At 49.9% G+C, this 17,816-nt stretch overlaps 1 protein-coding gene across 11 annotated transcripts in view; it reads left to right on the top strand.

The window, feature by feature from the left end:
* Positions 1 to 17,816, top strand: part of PAK3 (p21 (RAC1) activated kinase 3) — a 248,120-nt gene that overhangs the window by 128,618 nt on the left and 101,686 nt on the right. For 9 of the 11 annotated variants that reach the window (XM_027608161.2, XM_027608170.2, XM_027608169.2 and 6 more), the window contains 2 exons: positions 1 to 110; positions 5,093 to 5,240. The exons of 1 other annotated variant lie outside the window; for it this stretch is intronic. The gene's annotated coding sequence lies outside the window, so the exon portion shown is untranslated. The remainder of the gene's footprint in view (positions 111 to 5,092; positions 5,241 to 17,816) is intronic. One more of the 11 variants, XM_035725554.1, reaches the window with a different exon arrangement.

Genomic DNA, 17,816 nt, shown 5'->3' with positions numbered 1-17,816 from the left:
ACTCAAATCCAGGCCAACTGTATGGCTGTCTGAGGTGTTGGAACAGAAGGAGGTCCATTCCTGTTGGTGACAACACTGTGGCCCTGTTCTGGGATGACCGAGGTATAAAGGTCAGTGCGGTTTTCACTGGGCCATTTGCAAAATTATAATTGGGCAGGTCTGTGATTGGGTACTTGAGGCCCCTAACCAGGGGCACCTTTGGGTAAAGGGGCTTAGTCTGGTAATGGATGACTAAGAGGGAGAGCCACGTAAGCCTCCGCTTCTGGGTACAAATGTTATACCTCCCTACTCCATGAAAAGAGGCAAAATGGGAAGAGACTGGTGTGAATGCTGGGTAAAAGCCAACAGCTGGGAATCTTGAGGCCAGAGGGACCTTGAGATGTCAAGGAGTGGACCCTCCAAGCCTCCAGGCAGGCAAGTGGGCCTTGTAGGAGAGACTGAACAGAAAACGGGAGGTTCACGTGTGATGTGGATGCAGGCAAGGGGCCACGACATCCCAAAGGCGTTCTGACCATTACCACAGGTTGCAGATTGCTTAGAGGCAGAATTGGCTTACAAAGCAAACGAACGTGCTGAGGTCTTTGGGGAGAGGGCAGCAGACGTGACAAGTGAGAAAAATGAGGAATAACTGGGGGGGGGGGAATGGGAGGTGCTGCCCCCATCAGAGACTCTGCTATTTGAGGTCAGAGACAAGCTACTGTGAGGTCAAAGAGGGGGCCAAGGCAAAAAGAAATCAGGGCTAGAAATGTAGACGCAGGTAAGCTCGGATGGAGCAGGTAGGAACAAAGCCATAGAGAGAAGAAGAAAAGCTATGGTCTTAACCAGGAGCTCGAAGGCCCCGTTTTCCCTGGTGAGATGGGGAAATGGTGGTGGTCGAGGCACATGTGGTTCAGCCCAGACTTAGGGGGACAATTTCTTGGTATTGACGGACTCGATAGCATTTCCATCCGTGTAACCTGCCTTCAGGAGCTAGTAGCTTTGGTCATAGGAAGGAGAAGAAACTCTGTGAATAGCCGACTCCACAGTGGCTCTTTCCTCCTGGGTAAGGAGAAGGAAGAGGGGGGCAGGGTCCCAAAAGCGATTAGGGGAGCTTTGAATCTGCCCAAGACAGGTAGGTTGACTATTTTTACATGGGGAGGGCCAGGGCCAGGTCTGGGGTCCCTGCTGCAGGCGTGGGGGTATCTGGCTGTGCTCCAAAAATGCCCTCCTTCCCGGGGGCCAGTGGGACCCCGTGCAGGTGAGGGATGGTGAAAACCCCTGCCCTAGAAGGTAAGTGCAGCTGTTGAGGCTTCTGGGGTGCCCTGTTGTCCCCCAAGCTCTCCACCTGCCAGAGGCTAGGCGGTTCCCTCTGCAGGGCCCCCAGGGGACGCCCCTGCCAACTCGGCGCTCTGCTGCTTATCCAGCAGGGGGCAGGAAAGGGCACGCAGCGGTGGCAGGGCCGGATTCGTCCATTTCCGGTGTGAAGTGGGAGCCTTGGGATCAAGTAACAGACTTCTGTTTAAAATCTGATTTAGGGGTACCAGAGAACCAAAGGAACCCCCGGGGCCTGGCAGTCTGTTTCCATTCCCTCCCCAAATGTGTCGCTTCCTCCCGCGCCCCAGGACTTTGGAAGGCATTTGCTTTTACATACGGCGCAGTGATTACTCCAGTCACTAATACACGCAGCCTACCCCAGAGTTTAATTGGAAATGTTAATCAGTACAATGGATCCATGTCTGATTTGCACATTCGGTCAATTATCTGCAGGTTGGGGCAATCTGTGCTGCACCCGGGAGACGTGATGAGGCGCAAAATGGCGTAGCTATCCGGCTGGGGCTGCGGGCGGGAAGCAAAATGGGGGAGGGGGACCTTGAAGACTGGAAAGAGAGGAAGAGTTTACTGGTGGGGAATGGAGATCGTTCCCAAGGTGCGGTCACAGCAGAGCCTGGGCGGCTGATCATTGAGATGGAACAGGACCATCCTGGAGCGCCCACAGCGGGGAGGGAGGACAGGGTTTTGCCCTGAGCTGGGAAGGTGCTGGGTTTGGAGAAGGAAGGTTTTTCCGAGACTAGAGGACATGGAGCTGGGGTGGAACAAACCTTGGGAGTCGGGAGTCCGGTGTTGCCGTCTGCTTCTGCCCCTCTCCACGGAGCCTTAGTTTCCCTGTCTTTGAGTGATGGGGTTGGACGAGGTGGTTTCTGAGATGGTCAGGAGATTTTAGGAAGTGGGTCCATTTGTTCTTGGTCATGAAGGCAGGTCCACCATGGGACAACATCCCCCTCCCCCCAAAAAAACATTTACCCTTTTTAAATCACACTTTTTGGTACGCCCTCTGATTTGGGGGGGAAAGAGTATAAAACAAACCCCCAACCCCTACACACATTTCATCTCTTTGCGCAGCATCGTTTAATTTTTATTTCATCCGAATGGGAAACGAGAGGGAGAAGAGAAGCCCTAGGGACCCTAAAACCAAGCCCCTGAGAAGCTCTGTGGGGATTTGATGCAGATCTTATACAGTGGGGTGGGGGGCAGATGGGCACTCATGGCGCCAACTCCCTAACTCAGCCTCAAAACCGAAGGCCCTGGATTGAGGGTGAAGGAAGGCCCAGGGGCTTAGCGTGTGTATCCTTTTGCTTCTTTCTCCCACATCTCTCTCTGAGCCAGGTGGACTTTCTGGAATTTCGCACCCTCAAGACACACTACCCCTAACTGCCAGCACAATCGCGCCCTCTAGTGACCACAGCAGGGACACCTTTGGCGGAGCTCCTCCTGCGTCCCATGGCCCAGCTCCCTTTGCCAGTGCTAATCCCTTGTGCAGCTGTTAACTCCCTTCTCCAGTTAACAGTCCTTCCAGATGGCCTGAAGGAGAAACTGAGGCAGCTGCAGCTCCCTGCAGGCCCTTCTGTATGGATGGGACTGGGGGTTGAGCAAGGGCACCATCTCCCTAGTGCTTAGCTGGAACGCAGCAAAGCTGGGGTGCTGGTAGGCACAAAATGGGTACACTGATCCCTACCCCCAGAAGAGGCTGAGCCCCAGGTGCAGACACAGGGCAGTATAAACACACGACAAGCTACACATAATATGGCAGAGCCACGTGATACAGAATAGGGATTAGATACGTGCCATATACATACAAGGCACAGGCCACGCAGTGCGATGCGTAGCACATACACAATACAGTGCAGACACTGTATCCATACATATACTATAAACATGACTGCACACACACACACACACCCCACGACGTGATACAGACGTGACACCCACAAAATAGCATAGATAGGGTACGGCACACACACGACTGGGGACAGGCACCCAGATACCGTGGGGGTACAGGAAGCAGCACAGATACACTCACCGCCCCCCCCCCACAGTGCGCACTCACACACAGGACTCATCTTCACACTCCCAACAAAATACTCTCCCCCCCCCCCCCCCCCCCCCCGCCAACAGGACAGGCAAGAGGCCTGTGGCCACCAGGTGGAGCGCTGCTTCCTGCCAGGCTCCGCACACTGGCTCCGGCCGTGCAACTGGTATATTTGAAGCAGAGAGCCCTGCAGTTCATCGGAGGCTGAGGCGAGGTGGAGGCAGGCCTACGGAAAGATCTCGGTCTTGCACAGGAACCTGGAGGTGCTTGGTTGGTCCAGGCTGGTGCCTCCACTGCCCCCCACCCCCACCTGGCCTTCCAGCACTGTTCCCCACCCCCATGGGTGCTTGCTGCCATCCCCCTGGGCTCAGGGGACATTTTGTGGCCAACCTTCTTGAGCCCCCTTCCAGTCCTGCCCCTCTCCGGAGCTTTGGCAGCCGTTACTCACCTACCCCCCACCCCGCCCCCTTGCAGGATGAGCTCAGGAAGCCAGGGAGGGGGTGGGCACACCACTTAGTGGCCCAGTGGGTGGGATCTGGAAAGGCTACTGGGAGTATGTGAGTGGGAAGCTCTCAGGGAATGCCACGGCCCCCTGGGGGACACAGGCAGCCGGGCTCTGGAGTCTTGCCAGGAGCAAGTGGTGGATCTGGGGTATGGCTTGGTCTTCTCGTTCACCAAGGGGAAGTGGGGAATCCTGGGGCTTTTCGTGGCTCCCTGAGGCTTCACTTTTTCTCTCTCCACCTTTAGCTGTCCCTCCCTCTGTGTCTTTGGATTAGGACCTGGCACATTCCCATACCCGCTGATAGAACGTGGGCTAGCCTGGGTCCGGCTTTGCTGGGATTTCACATAGAGGTGCTGCTTTTCTTGGAGGACAGACACGTGGAGGGAAGGGGGGGGCAGGGTAGGAAGGATTGCAGAGGGAAGAGCGGTCTCCTCCTTGAGAGGCTCGAGCGATTGTGGGGGAAGGCAGGAAAAGAGGGGTTAAAGACCTTGCCTCCACAGTTGGACATGGAAACCTCTGTGGGGAAGATAGGGTAAACCGTCACCCTGAAAAACCCCAGGATATACTCACCCTAAGAAGTCTGAGAAAGACTGTGGAAGACCTCCCCGTAGTGGAGATTGGGTTGGGGGGGAGGGGAGGCACAAGGAGGTTCCAGTTAGGATCAGAGGCTGAGGCCCTCAGCAGCTGTGTATTGATAGCAAATTAGGGACCGCCCCCCCCCCCCCCCGAGCGCCTCCCACCGCCACCCAGTGAAGGAGGTTGCTGCAAAGGGAAGGAGGTGGAGGTGGGGGCCTGGAAGTGAAACAGCATTGCTAGATCTTAGGGAAGCTCAGGTGTCCCCAGAGCCAACGTGCATTTGCCACGATCTCTCGGTTTTCTGTCGGACGCTGGGCTGGACCACCTCCTGCGAATATGCGGCTATTTCCCGTCTGTCCTGTTTGATCTAGTCCTCCTGACACTTGTCCAGGGCGGCTAGGGCAGGTCTCCTCTGCGAGCTAGCAGGCAGGGCCAGAGTGAGTGGCGAGGTGATAGTTCTCAACCTGAAACCCCCGGTTCAGTGCCCTTGCTGGCCTCTGACCTCTCAAAGCCCTTTTTATGCTTCTCCCCTCTCTGATTCTCTGCCTTCTCGAGGGGTTTTCTGAAATCCACTGTAGCGTGTGTGTGAGGTTTGGGCGGGTTGGCTGAGGGAATAGTAGCAGTTGGGGCAAGAGGTTCCTGCACCCCCACGATGCTTCTCTTGGCAGGTTGCCCCCAAGAAAGTGCAGCGGAGTCCTTGCGTCTTGTGGCAGCTGACGTGCCCAGCCCTGAGTCCGTGGGAGCTGAAGGCAGCCCGGCCCCTTCTCATGGGCAGCGCCCACCTGTGCTGAGGTCCTGCGGTCGTGGCAATAAGAGGTGAGTAATGGACTCCAGGGCAGGGAGTCAGGGATCTCCAAATCCAGGTAAAGGCCACCTTTCCACCAGAGCTGCCAGTATTAAAGACCTTGCCTGGGCCTCACGAGCCGGGACTGGGTGCACAGCCCCTCCTTTCTGGGGCACTGTGGCCCGTATAGCTGCCCTTGGTTTCTCAGTTCTCCCCGTTTCTAATATGGGAATGATAGCCGTGACCTACATCGTGGGGTGAGTAGGAGAAATAACTGAATGGTCATGGCCAAGTCCTTTGCAGTTGTCAGGCTCCGTCTAAGAGCTTCCGTGTAACCACCAACACGTTTCCCTTCAAGCTGGCATTTCCTCTCCTCCTGTTGTCCGGATGTCAACGTGGCATTTCAGCCACATGCCACTGACTGACCAGTCAGTTCCCGAAATTTCTCCTGCTCCACAACTTTCATTTGACCTTCCTATTCAAGGCATACCCCCACCCCATCTATCCCAGCTTCCGGGCCTGATGGGCTGCTTCCAAAACCTTCTCTCTGCCTTCCCAACCAAGCAGGGAGCACTTCTCCCCCCAGCTCCCCAACAACACTTGAGCCCGTAGAGTATCGCATAGCCCTTATTTCTCAACTGCCGTCGATCGTTCTTGCACGGTTTCTGGAGTATTCATCTTGGCAGGGAAAGTAGACCATAAACTAGGGGTAAGGACTCGATTTCACAGGTCTCTCGTCTCTCTCCCAAGTGCCTGACAGTTCCCCGGCAGCGTTTCGATTTGGGCCCCTCTCTTCCTCTCCATTTCTTTCAGGTTCCCTGGCCTGCCTCTGATCATCGACCTCTTTCCCTCCTCGGGCAGCTGATAGGGCTTCTGCTGTCAGCTGCCCCCTCTGGCCTTCTGTTGCCATATGCCGCCATCCAGCTACCTGTTTGTATCTTACGTGCCTCCTTCTCTTTGTCTGCACTTCTATATGTCGGTTACCCGGGCATCTCTCATAGCACCCAAGTCAAAAGCGAGTGACCAACCAAACTTAAAAAAAAAGCAAAAAACCCCCTAAAAAACCCCAACAAGAAAAACAAAGAGAGAACAAACAAGGAATACGCAGTGCAGTTCCCGGCCCGATGGGACAAAGGAAAAGCACACCTCAGCAGCAGGTGTTTCTGGGGTGCCTCCTCATGAAGGGGAAGCTCCAGAGTTTCGGCCGGGATATTGAGGGTATGAAATTACAGCCCTGCTGATACTGATGTATTCAGCTTCCTAGAGATGCTGCGGTAGGGGATCCTCCATAGACCTCGAGCGACAGAAGGTAACTAGAACTTGCTCAAGTCAGAAGCGAGCCCCGGGGTCTCTCCTGGGTGTTCTGTGGCAGCTCCAATAATAACGTGTATTTATTGTCTGCTGTTGCCAGCACTGGGCTGGGCATTTTACTTGCAGGGGACTGTTTGATCCCACAGTAACTCTGCAAGGTAGGTGGTGGTTGTTGTTGTTTTTTTCCTAGTAGTTACTGTTTTTGTTTCTGATTATAAAAGTGAGACTAGCTCAAGGTAGGTTCTAGAATCATGGTTTTGCCCATGAGGAGACCGGGGTTGAGAGGGGCTAAGTAACGTGCTGTAACTGGACACATGCAATGGCTTTGGGAGGAAAGACACTTCCTGGAGAGTTTCTCAGCATCCCAAATGCTTCAGTGCTCACACATAAGTACACACACTCTCATGAGCGCACTCGTGTACTCTTGGACCTTCACACAATCCTTCTGCCTCCTTGGCTCACACTTTTCCCACCGGACACATTCGTGGTGACGGTCACTCCCACCCCCTCACCCGCATACTTACAAACATGCTGCACGCAGGCCCACGCTCATACGGCCCACACGCTGCCACGTATATTTTTATGTTTCACGTTTTTGTAGTGACACACACTCCACACTTGCCATACACCCCAGCCTCACGTTCTCACTCACTCACACCTTCATGTTTTCTCACGTTCTCACACACTCAACGGTCACACCTTCTCATCCATATCCACACCGATGATAGAATCACATTTAACCCACAAATCCCTCCATGCTCACGCAGTCTACACGCAGACCCCACACCGACTTTCCCTCGTCCACTTCTCATACGGCCATACATACCTCAGTTTTATACGCTCTAACACATTCGCACTGTCATGGTCTCCTCCTCACAGTAAGACCCTGACACAGCTCATGACTCCTCACAGGGACACACACACATGCGCACACGTTCCCACCGTAAGCGCAGTCTCACCGTTTCCGCTGTTATACCACCTTATAGTCTTACCCTCAGTATTGCGTGCTCTGGGACTGCTGCTCAGCACGGACACAACCTCCCCACCTCTGTCGCGTTCACACGAAATCACACACATGGAGACACGCTCACTTTGACACCCATTCACGCTCATTCGCTCACCTTCATGCTGAGACCTGATCGCAATATTCACCAAACTCACGAGCATGTGCCCTCAGAGGTAGTCACACACACGCCTTTTCATAACCTCAGCCACTTTTGCTGACACACATTGCCCTGCCCTCACACTCAGAGTCACACAGATGATGCACTCACACTGACACACACCGACACACCCATCTGCTCGCTCGCATTCAGTACTCACGCTAATTCACATCAACATGCAGTCACACTTAGGGCACACCCGTGCCTACATACTGACGTTTGCACATTTTTATGGGTTTCCATACTCTCACGCTCACAGCCACGCACTCCGAACCCTGCGCTCCCACATATCCCCAGGGGCACACAGTCACACTGTCTCATACTCATGTACATTCACATGTACACCCTCTCCCTCTCCCACTACCGTTTCTGCATCACACACGTTCACACTGGCACACACCCCACACGCTCACATTCTTGCCCACTCTCACTCTTGTGTTCTCATACTGGCATACCCTTACATTGCCACACACATGCACACCAGTACACACGTCGTGACCTGCACAGTCACCGACCTGCATTTATGCTAGCACACACCACGCCACGCCACACAGTCCACACTGTCGCCCTCGATTCCCATAAATGAGTTCATGCACTCACAGGCCGCTGGTGATGCCACAGACGGCCACGTAGACTCACACTCACTCACACTCTCATTCCCCCTGCAACGTCCCCCCTGAGGGGGATACACTTGCTCACACTGGCCCACATGCCCACACAGTCACTGAAGCATAAGATACATCGCCTCTAGCTTGACCTGCTCGCCTGAACGGCCGTGGACTCTTCCCTAGACTCTCACACGGATGCATTGACGCTGACACACATCCTCACGTGGACACGGACCTACACCTCCTCACTGAGGTGATCCCACTCCCTCCCCCACATCTGTGACTCACACACAGTTTATAGTGACCCCACACTCAGGCACACACCCCACATCCCCAAGCTTACCCATGCCCCCCCCCCCGCAGATATTGCCACATCCACACACTTTTTCACTGACACGCACACCATCACACACCCCACTGCGGGGAGTACAGTTGTCACTTGTTTTGCCCCTACTTGCCACTAGTGCTCTCCTCACCCCTGCTGGAAGGTTCTTCAGCAACCTGTGGCCAAAGGAAGAGTGTTGGTCTCAGCCGAGGCACCAGTGGGACTAGATCTTTCCAGAGCCAAAAAGAGTGGAATTTATGTCTAGCATTAAAAAGAGAAAGCTCAAACCCACAGATCAAATCTTATGTCCTTTTGCCATAATTTTCTTTTATGGAAGTCATCTCTAATAGAACCTTGGCCGGTCTATCCAAAAGGGGCTGGGGTTTAGATGGTTTGTTTTCTGGAAGTTTACGGCTTAACTTGCCACCTCCTTTCTCTCCCAAGGGGAGGGCAGGCTAAAGCATATATTTCTTTATGCACTCGCAGTGGTTCCCTAGGCAGAAGTGTGGGTCTCTGATTTTATGTTTCTGATCTGGAATTCCCTGCTGTTTCTGGTAGGCACCTCTACCCTGTTAGCCTTGGAACGTGGTATTCAAGTTTCTGTCGTGAGTGTGCATGTGCATACATAGACCCCACTGGAATTTCAACAGCTGCTACTGACAAGTTAACAGAGGAAATTTCTCAGTAGGCGTGGATAAAGGCAAGCTGAAGAAACTTCCTTGCGCTCCAGACAGACTGTAGATTTCCCTGCAAGAGGGTAAAAAGAAGTGCAAATCCCAGGAGTGAACCAACCAGTAGATCGGGGGCCTGGTGCCAGAATCCTGTGCCACCCCAATTCCCAACAAGAGATTTAGAAACATGAGAGCACCTTGTAGAAGCCTCCTTAATCTGTGGCTTCCCCTGCTGGAGCCTGTCTGGAGGAAAGATGAGTGCAAACTAGGCCCAAGCTGCCATTTGATAATGGACTCTCGCACCATGGGGAAAAGCCTGTACTCTGAAATACCACACACTACCTTCTACACCTGCGATTAGATTGAGACATTCTTGGAAAGCAGAGACCACATTGTCTAACTTATTTTAGATTCCCAGGGTCTAGCGTGATGCCAGGCCCAGAGCAGCTACTTGTGAAACTCCAGTCAGAAACTGAAGGAGGTGGGTGGACGGCAGTGTGCCAGGACAGATCCAGTGCCTGCCTTTCTCAGTCCTGGAATTCCAATGGCATTACCAGCGTAGATTGAGGATCTTCTATGGGCCCTATCGAGTGCTAGACCCAGAAGGAGATTCCGATGGAGGAAAGAAACATACCCTGCCCTTGAGGTACTTTCATTTGAGCGGGAAAGATGGCGTCACCATGCAACAGTAGCACAAGGCAGCAGTCTTGAAGCTTGGGATTTGGGGGACTCTTTATCATCTAGTGGTCTTCAGGCTCCCAAGGCCTTGAGGGCCCATGGGTGGTTGGGAACAGCCGCCAGGATGTGGGGCAGTCACTTCCCAAAGCAGACCTCCTCGTAGACCTCTTGCCCAGCCCAGAGATGTGCCATCTTTCCAGAAGATGGTGTAACAGAGCCTTTTGTCAACAATGCCTAAGGTAGAGGAAGAAAAGTGAGGTACAGACCTTAATGGAAATTTTGTACTGAGTTAAAATTTAGCCATCACCTCCTCCAAGAGATGGCTTTAGAGAAATAGCCTGGCAAATTTACATTCGGTCGTTTCTGTGGATATGCTGAGAGTCACCAAAAGCAATTTATATAATTTTACAGGACTGGGTGAATTTTAGGGAGGAAAAAAAAATGCACCTGCCTGAATTCACTTGAATGCCTTGCGAAGTGCTAAGTGAATCAACCCACCCCCGTGCATTTATACAATATTTTATACTTTTCAAAACAGTTAATAACCCATTCATCCTTACGATAGAGGAATTAGGAGCACCAGCTCTGGAGTCCAAAGACGAGCCTTTGAATCCCAGCTTGGCCACTTCCTAGCTGCAGAACCTTGTTTGAGTCAATTACTCATCCCTCTTTAAGGCTCAGTTTCCTCATCTGTAAAATGGGAGAGACGCTGATAGCTTCTACCTCACTGAGCCGGTATGAGGATGGAATGAGCTAATGTATGTAAGCCTGTAGCACACTATCCAGCCCACAGCAAGTGCTCAACAAATGATATATCTTCTTACCCTTACCCCAGCCCTCTGAGGTAGGCACCGTCAAAGGGACGGAACCCCAAGATAGAGAAAGAAGAAGGTTCTTTGCAGCCAAGGAGCTGATTTTCACACGACTGGTTGCCTACTTTCCTTACATTTCTGCTTAATCATAAACTAGGAGGCAGTGCTCATCCCCACTTAAAGAGATGAGGGAAAAACAGAGCTAACCTATGGAGAGTTGCCTCCATTCCTGGGTCCTTCTGGGACATGCTTATCTGGCCATTTCAACAGGGTTTCTGGTTCATGTCCATGTCCCCTCTAGTCCTACAACATTTTCCTTGAAATCAGGAAGTCCCCAGTGATGTCATCTTCATTTGCTGGTGTAGAACCTTTGAAGAGGGGAACAGGAGAGACTCCCGATCCCGGGGGAGCCACAAGTCTGGTGTCTAACTACAGATGCCCCTCTGCCCTTGATTCTAATGTTGAAATGTCTGCTTTGTGGGTAGAGGGTCTGCCCATTTCCAGGCTTTGGTCCTAAGCGCCACAGTGGAGACACAGTTCACTGTGAAACCCTGAGAACGTCCGTGTTCATGCAAAGGCTGTGAGTAACGGAGAACATGTCATGTCCCATGGAACTGTTGTGTGGTTGAGGAAGCAGACATCAGTGCATGGGCTTTGGAGCCCCACAGACATGGGGTTGTAGTCTTCTTCTCCCACTCTGTGCCCTTAGGTGACCTGATGTCTCTGGAGGTCTGTTTCGTCTGTAAAATGGAAATAATAAAACCTAGTGTAGTTACACAAGTGGCATGAACTTGGGCAGGAGTAACTTTCAGCGGAGTGCCTGGGACATGACATCTTGATGCTGGCGATTTTGTTTATGGCTTGTGAAATCTAGGGTCGTAATCATAAGCATCTTCTCTGGGTCGAATATCTTGAATTGCTTCCACATATTTCCCACATGTGGATTCTTTGATTCTCACAACCTCTCGGCAAGGTAGTCCCCTGTCGTACCTGAGGAAGTAGGTTCAAAGGGGCCACAGGATGTATCCAAGGTCACAAAGCTCCTTAGCGGCAGTACTAGGCGGAGGTGGGACCCGGCCACACTGAACATTTGCATCTTGGCTATTGGCAAAGCCTTTGGGGGCTATGGGGGGCTAGCCCCATAAATAAGAAATAAGAGCTGTTTGAACTGAGCATAATCCCTCTTGTGGACGAAGAAAATTGAACGCTAGCTACGGTTTATCTGCTAGCCCCAACATATTGTATTTTTCTTTGTACCCTGTGCAATGCCCGACACGTTGCAGGAGTGCAACGAATACGGCCTCATAAGAGTACACTTTGCAACAAGGCTGAGTGATCCATTGCCGCCATGGTACTCTACCACCAAAAGGAAAATCTTTCTCCAGGCATGCTGTGTGGTTTTGTTCATGCTACTCAAGTGACACCAGATGTCCGGAGTGTGGGATTCCTTAAAACATTCTGAAACACGTCCACAGACCTCTGGTGCCACTTGGCCGTTTCTCTTGACATGGTAGTGACATGACGTCAACCTTAGTAAACTCTAGGGAAAAGATGGGAGGACGGGAAGTGGAGCGTTCTTGACCTCTCTGTAGCTTTTTCTTTTTCTTCTCTCTTACTCTGTACTCTTCCCGGGCAGTTGTGTACCTCCCGTGCTGATGGTCTTCAGATTCATATCCACAGCGCACGTGTCCATCTCTCTTGAACCATCTCATGATGCCAAATCAACATGTTAGAGCAGCTGCTACGTTTGTATTTATTGTCTCTCATCTCGGTGTCTCTTTTGAGAGGGCTAGATAGCTGGAGAGATTTTTTTTCCACCACCTGTGCATTGATGTTTCCTCCTGCTTTTTTATGACTTGCTATGTGGTCTCTACCTCTCAGAGTCAAGATGCTTAGGTATTTGTTGTGCTTCCCTCCGGATAGCCCTAGTTTAATTTTGGCCAAGATATACAACGTGTCCCTGTGTGTGTTCTCTTTTCTTTGTACGTTGACTTTTATAAAAGTTACCCATTCGAGGTCCATTTGCAGATACGTATTAGTCTTTGTAGAATTTTTATGTTTGTTAGTAGAGACTATATAAAAGTTGAAAGGCATTTTCTCTAAAAGTCATAAATGCTGTCATATTGGCCAAAATCATTAGAACAGTTTGTCCTTATTATTCTTGTGGGAATACAGTTATTACTGGTGCTTTAATGACTGCTAACACGAGGGGCTTCCAACATAATCATATTTGTTATCAGCGTACCAGCCTCATTAATTTTTCCTCCCACCATTCTAAGCTAGTCATTTACTCTTGTTTGAATAGACCCCCCCAAAACAGATAAAACCCAAACAAAACAGAAACTGAGACACAGTTCTATTTGGAATCCCCAACAGAAACTAAACATTAAACCAGGGACCTTATACACAGCACGGTGACTATAGTGAATCATACTGTATTTTGTACTTGAAATTCGCTGAGAGAGCAGATCTTACGTGTTCTCACCACACCAAAAAAAAAAAAAAAAGGTAGCTGTGTAAGGTGATGGCTGTATCAATTAACTTGGATTGTGGTAACCGCCTCACAGCATATGCATATATCAGACCATCACATGGTACACCTTAAGCGTATACAATTTTTATTTGTCAGTTATACCTCAGGAAAGCTGGAAAAACCCCCAAAGACTAAAAAAAAAAAAAGAAGAAGAATTTGGCCTCCCGCATTCTTTTGGGCCTTTTGGGATAGAGTTGTATTTCCATTCACGATTCTGAGACCAGTTAATCCCACCAGGCCTAACATCCCTGCTGTCTTCGGCCAATGCCCACAATAGAGGCCCCTCTTGAAATGTCCCTCGTACTGTCTTTCTAGTTCCCTGGTACCTGTGCTTGCTTTCTCCTCTGGCTCACCTGCTCAGTAGTGTTTCTTCCAAATTATGTCCACGTTGCTACCTGGAACATTCCACCCTGTGGCGGAAAATTTCCCCGAGTCTTCAGCCTTGGACATCTGCCACCTTGTCACCCAGGTAAAAATTCTGCAGTTCTAATTATTTCTAATCTCCTCTGGGCCCTAACACATAATGTTCCTTGTGCCTGAGACATGTCCTCGCCATGGTGTGGTTACTTGTTCTGCCGAATTCAGCTCAAGTGTCCTTCCTTTGCGAAGCTGCCTTCATGCTTTGGAGAGTCCCTTACTCTGTCCTTCAGTAGCCACCTGTTGCCATCCTTGTACTGAGCTGTCATGGCCAACACCCATTGCACTTTAAATCTCTTCAAGGGCAGACTGTACCTTGTTCATGGCTTGCCCTAGAACCTAGTGAACTCCTACTCATCCTTCAATACCCTGCTCGAGTGCTGTATCCTCTGACTTCGCTGGGCAGTATTAGCTACCCTTCCTGCACTGTACTTCCAAAGCATCCTCTGTCTACTTGGGCACATACCAGATAGATGCTTTGTCAATGCTGAATGAATGAATTTATTTCTGAAGATTCAGTGATTTCCCCAAGATCACAGAATGATCCAGAAGTAGAACTGGAATGAACTATTCTTTTGTTGGAGAGAATTCTTTTGGGTATATGAAAGAGTAGCTAAGCATCAACCCCTGAAATTAAAACTGCACAACAGAATGCAACTTCGTTCTGAAATGAACTATGAAAGGAAGGATTTTCTTTTTCCAAGTATTATCTTCCTAATGCATTCCCCAAAAGAGGTCTGTTCCGCTCATATATGGTTACCGTTCTAGAAGATGCTTTGTATCAGACCATACTGACCTCTTCTTCCATAATTCATTAGGAGCCAGTGACTTGGCTTTTTTAAAGTCTCATACAGGTTCCTTTTTCCAGAGGTTTGAGATCTGTTCTCTTTCTTACATAGCCCCGGACTCATTTAGTTCAGCAGAAACAGGGGCCTAAAGCTAAGAAGGCTACTCTAGCATGCTTGGAGTATTTGTTGCTTGGAATATACTATTGAATAATGGCCCGCACCAACCATGCTTTTCACTTTTCACATCCTGGTGAACTCCTCCTCATCCTTCAATACCCTGCTCAAGTGCTGTATCCTCTGACCCCTCTGGGGACGTATTATCCTCCCTGCTGGGTTCCTCCAAAGCTTCCTATGCCAAGGGTCTCATTGCATTGTATTTCCTACTGGGTATGTCTGTCATCCTCACTGCACTGTGAGCTCCTTGAAGACAGGGACTGCTCTTCATCTCTCTTTGTATGCCCTCTGTACCTGACCCAGCACTGGGGGCCTATGGGTGCTGGGGCCTGGGGATGAAAGGCCAGGCAATGATGTTCTTTGGAACAATATCCAGTACTTCCCTTCTGTACGGACATGTGATTATTGGCCCCGATTTCTCATCTAGTAAGATAACAGCAGTCAGAGAGTCTTGCCCTCCTGTGAACTGTTGCAGTCCCTCCTTTTTTTTATCACCCTTTGTTTTGCAATACACATACCCTGACTTGTTTTGTAGTTGCATTTTTATCTGTATATTTAATAAACATTTATATATATATATATGTATATATAATGTGCAGCCAGAGATGAAACCCACTGCTCAAGCCTATAATCTCGCTTCCAGTGCCTAGCATGGCACCTGACACAGGAGCTTAAATCAGTATTTGTTGTTTGAGTACGTATGAATGGGTTACTTACAAGACATATTCTTAGAGTTATTATCGGACCCCTTAAAGGGTAGTAGGTTTCTGTTTTGGTCTCAGGATTCTTTGAAGCAAGAGTCAACCAGAAATCAACATGAAGAACCCATGCAGTTGGTTTCTTTTTCTAGAAAAAGCAACGTTAGGCTGATGGAAGATCTTTACTTGTCCTTTCTTTATACAGCCGTATAACCTGTAGCCCCTCATTCTTAAGCAGGGCAGAAGAGGATAGGGCATGCCTAGGCAACCCGCGAAAGGCCCGAAGCAGCTGGTGGTTGGCTCACGTGACCGTGGGTGCAGGCAGCGTATTAGGCTCAGTCTTAAAGCAGAAAGAGCACTCTGAGATGGACATTGTCTGATGCAGAGTTATGATACAGAGTTATAGAATTTATTGTGAACACCGGCTTTCCTCTCCTTGCTCCTACCTGAGTTTTTTGGTCCAGATGTCTGCCGGGCCACAGTCCAGGCTCCACAGGAGAAATTTAGAACCTACCGATGGGTACCCCCTTAGGTCTGCTGACTCCAGCTCCTGGCACCAAACCCTGCTTCTGCTTTATCTGCAGTTCCCCTGCCGGGACACCGTATCTTCCCTTGAGGTGAGGGCTGGGCCCCGTGATCTCAACCCAGGGGCTTCCCAGGGCCGCAGAAAGTCTTACGCCCAGGGCAGTCTTCCCATCCTGTGTGTGTGTGAGCATTGGGGAAGCAAAGCCGACTGCGTGCTGGAGGGCGGATCTGCTCTCGCATGAACCCCCGGTGAGCCGTGTCTTCTGTAAGTGGACTGTAGCAGCTGCCCCCATGCAGTGGAGTAATCCGTGGCAAGGGGAACAGACCGCTTGGTAGATCCAACAACCAGCAAATGAAGAACTTGTGTAAGTTGGGGAAACCAGCATGCTCCGTTGTGAGGTCATCCTTCAGATCAGGCTTTCGGATTCTCGAGGGATTTCTCTGAGAGCAATAGACCCATGGCCGGTTTGATGAAGACCAAAATATTGTCTTTGGTCGGGGGAGGAGACGGGGATTCCAACCACCAAGGCTCTGGCCAACTGAATCTCAATCTCTGACCATCTGTGAAGTGGGATAGATGGAAAGTAGGTCTTGTCGCATCCCATGCTTCCTTTAGTATTGGAGGGAAGCCTTTTTTTTTTTTTTTTAATAGATAGTATTTCCTCTTCTTTCACCATAGCCCCCAAATAAGATGCTGAAATACACACGCAACTCTCTTCAAATGTGGACATGGAAACTTAGGTCAAGGGCAGAAGCCTGAAAAAGAGTGGCTGCATTTTATGCCGGCTCACCCTCTTTGACCTCCAGTTCTGACAAGATGTCATTCATTCGTTTGTTCATTTGGGTGAAATATGAGCTTTGCAAATCGATCTAAATTCCTGCTTTAGAAATGATACGAAGGTCTCCGTCGACCCCCGTGTATCTCCTCTCTTCCAACCTGCAGCGGCCACCTTCTTGCAGAAAACCGATTTGGGGACAGAGTAACTGAGAACAGAGCAAGGACCTGGGATGGTGAGCCATGGCACATGGGTTGGAAAACAACATTCAGGCATCTGTTTGGTGTACAGAAAGCCTTAACAGATTTGGGAATTGAATTTTGAGGCCTGAACTTGAGGAAATTTGTGGCTTTTTCACTGGAGTGGATCAGGGAAGGGTGTAATTATCACCCATGCATAGTAACAGCAGCTAAAACCCCAGAGACTCAAGACGTGGGCTTACCATATCCTGCTCACTGGGGCTGTCCGTCTGCATCTAATTTTTCCCATCTGAATGCCTCCAAAGATACCACGTTCTGTTGAGAATTAGGAAATGTTTTATTGCTAAGCTTTGCTTCCCTTTTCCTTTTCCCACACATTTCTTAGAGGCATCTTTGAGGGTAATCACCTTGGGTGGTGGTGGTTTTGTTATGTTTTGTTTTGTTTTGTTTGTGCTAAAGAAATAGTCTACCTCTGTTCTTTACGCATCCTATTTTCTCTTCTCAGAAGCATCAGTGTTGTAAGTGTAAAAGCTGAAACCTGTAATAATGCATCAGTTTGCAAATATAAATACACATCCCATGATCATTAGCATTTTCTTGGCATTAGCTCATGACAACATACACAGTGAATATTAAAGTGTGGCGCTGCATACATTTAGAAGCTTAAGAAGTCATTCGAATAAGGACTATTGGTTCCACATAATATATGCAGTATATGAGGTCTGGATGCTGGGGTCTACCTATTGATTTCCTTATTTGCAGCCTGTCTTTGAAATTTGCAACTATAATAGGCTGGCTTATTGGATTTAATTAATGTCAAGTTCCTGCCACACACAATGGAAGTCACTCATTAAAGACGTTAGCCGAGAACAGGACTACAGCCGAACTGACCTCATTTGCTTGTGTGTCTGAGAGCGAACACGAATGTA

Source organism: Zalophus californianus, chromosome X (assembly GCF_009762305.2).
Source record: "Zalophus californianus isolate mZalCal1 chromosome X, mZalCal1.pri.v2, whole genome shotgun sequence".
NCBI lineage: Eukaryota > Metazoa > Chordata > Mammalia > Carnivora > Otariidae > Zalophus > Zalophus californianus.
Note: the sequence above shows the minus strand (reverse complement) of the source record. Positions and strands in the feature narration are given on the sequence as shown.